General features: G+C 39.8%; 1 protein-coding gene across 17 annotated transcripts in view; it reads right to left on the bottom strand.

Moving 5' to 3' along the window:
* The window catches only part of Macf1 (microtubule actin crosslinking factor 1), a 337,023-nt gene that overhangs the window by 71,045 nt on the left and 254,287 nt on the right, over positions 1-11,691 (bottom strand). The window lies entirely within an intron of this gene.

Genomic DNA, 11,691 nt, shown 5'->3' with positions numbered 1-11,691 from the left:
GCCCCTTGCCGATCCAAAACCACTCCAGCTTGAAACCCAGCATATAACTGGTATCCCGAGGAATTCGGTCACGCTCAGAGACCAAGTTATTGGATAAACTACAGGCACACTCTACATTCCCCCCACCCCTTCTCAGGTATATGGAGTCTTGATCCATTCCCCCACCAGGATTCTTGGCCCACAAACCTGATGACTGTGGAAAATGGGATGCAGGAAGTGGTGGCGAAGCCGGCAGCGGTGCTCCATGCCCAAACACCTGGGCTCCTTATTGCTTAGCATCCAAGGAAACCTGAGCCTCCTTGGGGCCAGATGAAAAGCATGTGTCTGTATTTCAAGTATTACAAAGGGCAACTCAGGAGACTGTCCACTAGTCTAAGAAGTGCAAAGCCCTGCTCCTTTTGTGATGGTCATTCTCTGATTTTACAAAAGAAAAAGAAAGTAAGTTTATTAAAATGTCTGAATCCCTGTTGGACACTGTGGTCAATATAGCTGGTGAAATTTATGGAAAAGTTACTTCTATCCTTTAAACAAACAGAAAATGAAGCCAGTAGTTGCTGTATGGAGATCAGTCAGTGAACCCCTGAGCTGAACCTTAGGCTCACTTGGGTAACCAAAGCAATCCTTGGCAAAAATGAGATGGAGGCTGAAGTTGATGATCAGAACTTGGTAACTAAAAGACCTTTCTTTGGCAAATGTTTCACCCTTTCTTACTTCAAAAGAGGCTGCTGATCAATTCTACCCACTCAAATACAAAAGACTCTCCATCTGTAAACTGAAAGAGGGTGTGGGAGACAAGACTAGACTGTTTCTACAGCCTTCCTGTTTTAATATTCTTTAGCTTTAAAACTTTTAAAGGAGCTGCCCCAAATCTTGTGTCCTCTTGGTCCTAGACATTAGAAACCCTGTTCTATGAAGAAGAATATATATAATAGAAAGAACCAAGAATGCTTGACCTAGAGAAAGTTCCTTCTGGGAGGCGTGTCGACATGAAGTATCTGAAGGGCTGGTATGTGGGAGGAAGGAAATTTGTTCTGGATGTCTCTTTAAGCTGGCACACTAAGATCCAAGGGCAGATTTCGAGCCAACAGAGAGCCTTCTCACAGCTATTCAAAGAATAGGGTGTACCGGAAAGGGGTAACTTTCCTGACCTTGGAGGTGTTTGAGCAAAACTTCAAGCAATCATTTGGCAGAGATCTGGGGAAACAGACATACAAATCCTTTATAGTTTATTCAGGATGAGTTTCCTAATTTTAACATACTGTGACCCTAAGTATTGATTAGTTTACAGATCTGATTCTTAACTGATCAGGGAATCTGGGTTTTAATTTTCTTTTAATTATTCACCACGACTGGAAAAACCCAGGGAAAGCAAGATCAATATCACTAGCAAATCTCTGGCCAAATACATTCACTTAAGTGTTCAGATATCATAACAGACTAGCATGCCAGGGCTCCTCTGGTTGGAAGAATCTAAGGAATTCTGGCTCTGGACTAAGGGCGGATGATTATTCTGTTATAAAGAATGATCTCGAGTGGAATCACAAACTTCATGGCCAGAAATTCCTTTCCTATTTCCTTACCAAGTCAGGTGCCAATCAATTCAGCCTTTTCTTAATTAATCCCTCCCCATACTTAGATCTACTTTATTCTGCCCCTCTCATCAATGTTCCATACAAATAAATAAATGGGGCATTCCAACAACTATTGAAGTTGAGATTCAAATTATCAGCTGTAGTCATACTCTAATTAAGGTGCTAAGAAAATATTAGAGAACTTGGCACAATGACACATGCCTGTAATCCCAGCTACTTGGGAGGCTGAGGCAGGAGAATTGCAAGTTTAAGGCCACCTTGGCAACTTAGTGAGATCTTGCTCAAAATAAAAATAAAAAGGGATGAGAATGTAGTAGCTTACCCCTAAGTTTAATTCACAGGATCAGAAGAAAAAAAGAGAAAAACTCCCCCAAAGTTTAAACTCAGGCTGTTGAAAAGAGAAAGATGGATATGTATGTGTGTGTGTGTGTGTGTGTGTGTGTGTGTATCTCAATGCTTCCTCCTCCCAAACAAAGACAAAGAATGCTTTCTAAGTGGCTTGTTTTGTTGTTGTTTTTTTAATCATCAGTAAGTGTTCAGAAAGAAATCAAGAGAGGAAGCACAAGGTCTCTTTTCTTCAGGTCCATCTTGTTTTTTCATCTGTTTATAAGTTTCTCCTTAGTTTTGGAATGTGGAACTCTGCCAATAGGTATCTCAGTGACTGAAATAAATACCTTTACAGCTTTCAGCCTCTTGTTGCCCTGATAGTTACAACAAAAAAAGCATCTGTTCATTTCACATGCTGTGTGTAAACTTTTTAAAAGAGAAACACAGCTCCGGAGTATCTCTTTGGATGCTTTCCCCACCCTTGAAACCACAAGCATAAGCACTCAGCCAAATTTCAAATTAGTTTCTAGTTAGATGATAACTGAGCTCAAAGAATTCTCTACTCCTTTTGAAATTCCTAAGAACAGAATCTGGTGTCAGATTTTCCTTTAGTGAATCTAGAAGGAAAAACAATCCTGGCGCTTCTAGCTCCTTCCTATTTAAAGGCAGTTGGGTGGAGTCTCCTTACACCCTATACACCTCCCTTTCCAAGTTTTGGACTTGGCACTTTGCCTTGGTCTGCTCCAGATCTGAACTGCCTGGCCTCAGGACAATCTAGAGACCCAACATCCACACCTCCTTAGATTCTAAAATGCCTTTTCATCCACCTTGATGGGGGCTTTGTCTTGGAGGATTTACTGCTGAATAGAGAAAAAAAAAATGGATCTTATTCAATTTTAAAACTATAAAATGTCTTTCATCTTAGATAGACTTTGCAAGCATTATTTAGTGGCAAGTAGAAACTCCACAGTATTAGTCTGTACCTGTTAAACATCAGTTATTACCATACCTCTGGTACTTTTATTATTATAAAGATGGCTAAAGAGTGGCTCCATAGAGCAAAACAGCATGATGTGGGGTTTATTTTAAAGGGATTTTGATGTTTTTTGTGCTCTCATGTATTCCCAAACCCATGAGAAAACTTTCCATACACTCTGCAGGAACTCTCATGACCCCTGTAAGCCCTTTCCTTCTTGTAGACTTTCCAAATGACTGTATGTCAGTTCCTCTTTTAGATTAGTGGTTGCCAAGACAGTGGAGATGAAAAAGACATGGGGCTTAAAGGAAGGCCTAAAGGAAGGGTGAGAGGCAGGAAGGAAGGCTTCATGGAGAGAACCACATCTACCCATTAAGATTTTGATATACAGAGATGGTAAAGTCAGTGTTTCTAAAGTACAGTTCTAGAGGCAGGTATGGCATAGTCCCTAAAGAAGCAAATTCTAATTCAGTGTGGCATAAGTTGTGGGCATATGAAAGGGAAAAATGAGAGGTCATAATGGTAAGTAGCTAAAAGGTCCTTTAACCAAGGCCTCTGAATGGCAAGCTGGGGAAATTATGTTTTATTCAAAACCAATACTACATTCAAGATTTAGCTAATTGAAACTGATCAGCAGGTCATGACCAGGGGTGATGTGTGGGAAGTTTCCTAAGATTATGGGACAGGGTGTTCATTCAAATGTCATTTATCTCATTTTTAAAAACACACATCTTTAACTTAACAAATGAAGCTTTTAGGGTCTTAAACATACTAGGATAAATAACAGCTAGTGCAAATGAGCTGTGAAAGAAACTGTAGAGGCAGGTCTGGACTTTACAGCTGAACCAGCTAGAAGGTAGAGGTTAGAGGGGAAATAAAAAATAAAGATAATACTAGGGCTTGGGCCATAGCTCAGTGATAGAGCTCTCATTTAGCACGTGCGAGACCCTGGGTTCGATCCTCAGCACCACATAAAAATAAATTCATAAAATGAAAGGTATTGTGTCCATCTACAACTAAAAAATTTTTTAAAAAAGATAATATTATAGTATTACTCTTGGGTAACTACAGGCATAGAAGTATTATGAAACAATAGCAAGGGGAAGAAATTATTTGAATTCAAGTGTAGAGCATCCAAAGACTTGTGTGGAGGTCTCCAGAAGGGATCCTTAGACAAGAGTCTCTAAGGTGGGCTAGGGACAAAGATGTGAAAGCCTTCCTTCATGTAACAGTGTAGGGCTGGCCATCTCAGAGGCTGAGTGCAGAGTGAGGAGAGATGGGCAGAATTTCAGGAAACACATATTTAATAGGAAGGAAGACAAACAAAAAGGAAAGCAGAGGAGCATCCAGAGAAGAGACAGGGAGAGAACCATGTCATGAAAGTAAAAGGATAGGATGATTTTAAGAAAGTGGAGATCAGTGATTTAGACCAGCCTCTAGACTTGGCAACTAGGAAGTCAATGAATACTTTTAAGAGAACAGTTTTAGGTGGGTGTGGTGGTATACTCCTGTAATCATGGAGGCTGAGGCAGTTCGATGGCAAGTTCAAAGCCAGGCTCAGCAACAACAAGGCCCTAAGCAACTTAGCAAAAAATAAAAAGGGCTGGGGCTCAGTGGTAGAGCGCTTGCCTAGTGTATGTGAGGCACTGGGTTCAATCTTCAGCACCCCATAAAAATAAAATAAAGGTATTGTGTCCACCTACAACAACAACAAAAAAAAGGGTGGGGGCTGAAGGGCTGGGGATGTGGCTCAATGGTTGAGCACTTGTGGGTTCAATCTCTGATTCACCCCCTTCACTCTGCCAAAAATAAAACAAAAACAAAAACAGTTTCAGCACAATGATGGGTGCTGGGTCAGATGACCGAGTATTAAAGATAAGGTGTGAGTATGGGTCCTCCTTCTTGAGATTGTTCTTCTGGCTTCCATGAACCAGTGCTATCCCAAATCTACCTTTCTAACCAGTCTCTCTTTGGTCTCCTTGGGTCTTCTTTCTGTCCACTTGAAGCAAGTAATTAAGTTGTATACTTGATTCTCTTTTTCAATCAAAAATTTTTTTTATATTAGGGATTGAACCCAGGAGTGTTTCAGCCCTGAGTGACATCTCCAGTCCTTTTTATTTTGAGACAGGGTCTCAAATTGCTGAGGGTCTTGCTAAATGGTGGAGGCTAGTCTGAAACTTGTGATCCTCCTGCCTCAGCCTCCTAAGTAGCTGGTATTAAAAGCGTGACCATCATGCTCAGCTTGTTCAACAAATATTTATTGTCATAAATATGCCAGACACCATGGGACAGAGTGATGAGCAAGACATGTTCAGGAGCCTACATGCTAGCCATGGAGACAGAGGTTCATTTCACTTTAATTGCATAAGTACTCTTAAAGAAAAGACAACAGTACAAGACCATGAGTCAAGAGGGCCAGACTTGGCCTGGAAGTTTAGGGGGCACTTTCCTGAGAAAATGATGATGTGGACATTCTGCTGGGACTGACAGTCTTTCTAATTTCAGGGTGGCATGACTATCACAAAGTTGCTTGGCTATTTTCAAGGAACAAGGCTGAATCTGGGCTGAATATTTAAGGAATAATGAATGCTGCAAGGGTGCATTAGAAAAGGAGTTAGAATAAAAAATACAGAGATTTTTTTAAAACTTCTCATTGTGTTACTAAAGTAATTCTTATCATTATTTACAGACAGACAAACAGATTTGAATTTAAAGAATTTGACTCATAACAGCTTATCTTTTGGAAATGAAAAAGATATAATAGATAATAAAGATATAAATGGTTCAATTGAATAGACACAATGAAATTCCCTGCCACTTGATTCACATATACATATAATCAAATATTAAAAACATGTATTTGAGCTGGGTATAGTGGTGCACACCTGTAATCCCAGTAGCTCGGGAGGCTGAGACAGGAGGATCGAGGGTTCAAAGCCAGCCGTAGCCAAAGTGAGACGCTAAGCAACTCAGTGAGACCCTGTCTCTAAATATAATACAAAAAGGACTTGGGATTTGGCTCAGTGGTCAAGTGCCTCTGAGTTCAATCCACGGTACCAAACAAAAACAAAACATGTATTTGTAAACACTGTAAATAATTGAAGGATAAAGATAAGATATTTCTGTAAAATATCTGAATCTGGTATGCAACTGGCAGGGAAATGAATTATATCTGTGTTTTTAAACTGATTTCTTCTGAAACTATGCTGATATTTTCCCCCTTACGTCTCAATATTTTAATTAAAGACTAATTAAAATTAAAAGATATATTTATATATTTCCTAAAGATGTTGATGTGGTAGTTGCCATTGCAATACAACAGAGGGCAATAACATGGTCTATGTAATTAGGCCAAGGACCCTGAGATCATTATAGCTGATTTGATGGGTAACTGAGTCTGTCTGGGCAAGTCACTGAGCTAGTAATGTCTTCTGGTTAATTTTGGTTAATGATATGAAAATAATATTGATTTGTAGAGCACATAAGCCAAGGCCAAAATGGTCTCAGAAAAACTTGCTGACTGTGGGATTCTGATAAGATGCATATAAGAATAAATTCGAATGAACAAGTGAACATGGACATATGTATGTATATGTGTATGTATGTTTTTGTATGTACATAAAAATATTTAAAGTTATATTATGGAGTAATGACCTAAACCTGACTATGCATTGCTACACTGGGATCAGAAACAAGTCTTTTTTTTTTTTTTTAAATATATTTTTTTAAGTTGTCAATGGACCTTTATTTTATTTATTTATATGCGGTGCTGAGAATTGAAACTAGGGCCTCACACATGCTCAGCAAGAGCTCTACCACTGAGCCACAACTCCAGTCCAGAATCAACTCTTAAACTTGTTCCTACAAATATGACTCAGAAAAGCTGTCTGACCACCCACTTGTTTTACTGCTGCCATAAACAAATTTTACTTTATCTTCATAATTTCCAATTTTCTAAGAAAAAGTGCTAATCTAATCTAGTGCTGTGCTTTTGATCAAATCTTCTGAAGAATGATTGTCCCTAGGCACAAAAGGGGACGAGGGTTCTTATTAAAAAGATTTCACAGCTAGGTATGGTAGCACACACCTGACCTGTAATCCCAATTCCTGGGGAGGCTAAGGTATAAGATCACAAGTTTGAGTCCACTGTGGACAATATGGTCAGAACATGTCTTGAAATAAAAGGGCTGGGGCTATGGTTTAATGACAGAGCTCTTGCCTAGCATGTATAAGGCCCTAGGTTCAATCCCTGGTACTGGGGGAGGGGGAACAGAAATTTCACAAAACTCATTTGTATATTTGAATAAGCTTGTTTAAAAAAGGACATTTTCATTTAATGAGCACCTAATAACTAATGCTTTTATCTATATAACTTCATTTAATTCTCACAAAACCCCTAAAGGTATGATTTAGCATTTAGAATCTTTCAGAGTCTGGCTTACTTCAAATGCATATGAGGCAGCAAATTTCTTTTGCTTTGTTTTTGCTGTGTTTGGGCTAATATTTGAAATGAGATTGTGTGCTCTTAACATATGCCAACTAGTAGTAGAGAAGAAATGAAGCTCTGAAGGAAAGATGGAGAGGTGAGGAAACTGGGCTAAGATGATAATTCCTTCAGGACACACAAGGAAACACCAACTCCTACAGAGTAGATAGAATTGAAATCAGAGCTTAATTCTTTAGATCAGGTGGCTCCTGCATTAATTTGGGGGAAGGATAAGCACTCACAGAAAGAAGGATGAATACATACAAAAGCTCAGGAAATTCACCTTGGTGATGACCCAAGTTATAGAAGGTACAGAATAATTTGTCTCTCTCTTTTTTCCCCCTGTGGGAACCATGTGCATATATGTTGGCTGTCCAATCATACCAGGGCTCTGCTTTCCTAACAGAGGGTCCTTTGTTCCAAACAGCAAAGCTCAAAAGAGACAGTCTGATAAAAATCACACTGAGATCAGCACTCCCAGCTGGTGCAGGGGCTGATGCCATTCCACAACACACCCTACAGGAAGTTGCTTGAGATACACAGCTGACTGATTTCCACAGCAGGATCCCTGTGGCAGAGTGGGGTGGGGACTGGTCAAGCATGGAGGGAATTCTTTAGCCACTGACTCAAATTAGTTCACCAAGATCCGATTTTATCCAACAAATCTGTATAAGTCACTCTTGGAAGCAACACTATTTCTTAATTGATTTTTGGAAAGGGGGAGGAAAACCACAGAAGCTTCCCCAGGCAGCATTCTGGAACTCTTGTACTGGAAAAAAGGCAAAAATCTAATTTCCTATCTTTCTAGAAGTGGGTTGAATAAGTCTTTTACTGTTAAGGGGCTATCTGTATGTTGTAGCACCCACTGTGCAGTATGCAGCACCCACTAGATGCCAGAAGCAGCTTCTACATTTGTGACAATAAATAATATCTCTGAACTAAATGTGGTAGAATGTCCCTCAAGGGGAAAACTGTCCTGTGTTAGAACCACTGGGATAGCATGAATTTTGGTACCTAATAGACCTTTCAATCCCAACTTAAACATTGACTTGCTAAATGGCTTGAAGAAGTTACTTTTACCTTTTCAAATCTCCCATTTAAAATGTCTGATTTACAACAGGATTACTAGAGGTCATTTAGACTCAGGTCTCTCTTGCAGCACTTAAATAACCACTACCTCTATGATTCTTTGTGTATATTTCACATTGTTAACCAGAGACTGTCTGCAACCCAGCAACAATCCAAGGACTAGCACAGTAAGTGCTCAATAAGACAGATTAAAAGGAACATGGAATCCCTTCCTTCTAATCCCCACAAAGGGATCAATGCAACATCATCATGTAGCAATTTTCTCATCTCTGGGTAGCCCAAAGTTCTGAGAGATCCCCCTTTGGAATAGGAATTCTGGTTTGTGAGGGCCTGGGATTAAGAGTGTCCCATTAATCTTGCACAGCCAATACCAGAGACTCAGAAGCACCTGGTTGTGGCAGTTTTGTTTTTTATTTTTTGGTACCAGGGATTGAACCCAGAGTCACTCAACCATTGAGCCACATTCTCAGCCCTTTTATTTTTTTATTTTGAGATAAGGTCTTGCGAAGTTGCTTAGGGCCTCCTTAAACTGCTGAGACTGGTTTTGAAATTATGATCCTCCTGTCTCAGCCTCCCAAATCACTGGGATTATGGGTGTGTGCCACTGTGGCAAAGTGTTAAAGAAGGTGGGGAGGAAAACATTCTCTTTATAGCTACATTTTGAAACTAGGACAGCTGAGACTTGGGCAGGTCTTAGGAGACAAGACACAGCCATTTGGGGCAGTGATGCTTTGGTGCAATGTCCTGACTCAACTACCAGTGAGATTCACCTATTTCCTGGTAAAGTAGCCAACAGTAACAATCAAGGGCCTTCAGAGTAACTCAAGGGGAAAACTGTCCCAAAGTTCCCAAAGGCTCATGGCTTATAGCTCATACACTATCCAGTCAGCTTGAAAGTGCACAAGATCCTTATGACAGGGTCTTGCTATGTTGGTGAGATTGGACTTGAACTTCTGGCCTTATGTGATGCTTCTGCCTTAGCCTCACTAGAAGCTGGGACTATAGGCACATGCCATTGTACTTGGCTTCAAGGTCAAACTAAGTTAGATCACTTACCAATCACTTCTAGATCCAGCAAGAAAGTCTAATCTGTGCTGATCTCAACCATGTCCATTAATCAAATACTCAGAAATCAATACAAGTTCTGCATAGGGTACACTGCAGTATTTTTCTGAAAACAGACTTTTCTTCCTTCCTGTACAAAATCATATGATGAATCTCAGTTGTGAATGCTAGGTGCTGATACTATATGTGAAGGATTTCGGTAAACTCAAGTTAAACTGCTCATTTTCTTTGGTTGAGGATATATTGATTTGTTGCTTTAAAAATCTCCCTTTGCTGTAAAAATTTCCAGACAGATTTTTGTGAAATCTATCAATGCTTTCTTGACAACTTTCCATTTGATTTCACTACCTTCACTGAGGCGTGGACTTCTTTAAGATGATGTAACGGCTGCAAGTTTGGGATTTTCCTTGTGATGCTTACATTTAAAATACCAAGTGGCAATACTTTAAAAGGGAGCTGGAAAAGGTTCAATATGAAGGAAAAACTTAAAGGCCTCAAAGGCTCCTTTGCTTTCTCCTCAGGCAGTTGGTATGATGGGGGTGGAGAAGATTATTACAGAGCATTGGAATTCTTTGGGGGGGGTGGGGTGGGGGTTCACATAAGGGTTATAAATATCAGTGGCCAAACTGGGTTGGCTGCAGAGAACAACTGACATACTATCGCCTCCCCTTAAAGGCACAGAACAAGGGAGCTCCTTGAAATATTTCCACAAAGGAAGTTCCTCTTCTCTTTAGAAACGTATCATCAGCCAAACACCTCCATCAACAACTGTACACAAATTTCACATGCCAGGGAAAGTGACTAGAGCTTTTTGAGCCAGTCACAGATTAGCACCAGTAAAAATAAAGAATCCAGTGGCTAAAGGAAGGTTGACTTAGAGGCAGTTCTTACTACAGAGTCACAATCAGATTATGGGAAGACTGCTTGCTATATAAATATTTAATTTAATCAAGTAGTACCCATTCTAACCGAATCCTATATGTTCCATACATAAGTGGCAATTTTCTTCCAGGGCAGTGGTTCTCAGAAGGGCGATTCTGCCTTCCAGGGGACATTTGGCAATGTCTGAAGACATCTTTTGGTTGTCACAACTGGGAAGTTACTATTTCTAGTAGTTACAGGTCAGAGATATTAAATATCCTATGCACAAAAGAGTCTTCTAAATTAAAAAAAACAACAACAAAAAAACCCCAGTCCAAAATCTCATAATGCTGAAGTTGAGAAAGCCTGTTGTAGGCTATTTTCTTTACTTCCCTGGATCTTAGTTTCTATTGAAGTAGCCTTGTTTAAGGAAGAGAAAGAAAGAAAGGAAGGAAGGAAGGAAGGAAGGAAGGAAGGAAGGAAGGAAGGAGGGAGGGAGGGAGGGAGGGAGGGAGGGAGGGAGGGAGGAAGGAAGGAAGGAAGGAAGAGGGAAAGATGGGGGGAAAGGGAGGAAGGGAGGGAAGAAGGAAGGGGCAGGCCAAAGGGTCAGCACAAGGCAGGGGAATAGGGCAAAGGGTACCTACTTATCTTGGCTGCTATAAATCCAGGGATACCTAAGCCTGCAAGTGATAAACCATACTAAGTTTGAGTTTCTTTCTCTCCTGGGGCAGGTAGATAATGCTGACCTCATTTGCTTTATCTTTTAGTGACTTGCTCCAAGGCAGGTGTACTAATTGGCAAAACCATAGATGGGCTGATACTGCCTTTGTAATCATTTGAAAGGAAGGGGCAAGTACCTCCATACCAATTGGCAGTCTTTCTACTACACGCTGGGCCCTGTCTTCCAAGGGTTTTTCAAATGTGCTTACAGGAGCACCTAAGTTTGCTAACCTTGAGGCAAAAAATTAAATGAAAAAAAAAAAAAAAATTTTTTTTTTTTTTGTACCAAGAATTAAACCCAGGGTTGCTTAACCACTGAACCCTTTTAATTTCCCCAACCTTTTAAATTTTTTAATTTTTCTTTTCTCTTATATAATATATATATATATATATATATATATATATATATATATATATATATATACACACACACACACACACACACACACACATACATACACACACACATATATATTTTTAAAGTCATCCATGGACCTTTATTTTATTTATTTATATGTGGTGCTGAGAATTGAACCCAGGGCCTCACACATGCTAGGCAAGAGCTTTACCACTGA

This window comes from Marmota flaviventris, chromosome 10 (assembly GCF_047511675.1).
Source record: "Marmota flaviventris isolate mMarFla1 chromosome 10, mMarFla1.hap1, whole genome shotgun sequence".
Classification (NCBI taxonomy): domain Eukaryota; kingdom Metazoa; phylum Chordata; class Mammalia; order Rodentia; family Sciuridae; genus Marmota; species Marmota flaviventris.
Note: the sequence above shows the minus strand (reverse complement) of the source record. Positions and strands in the feature narration are given on the sequence as shown.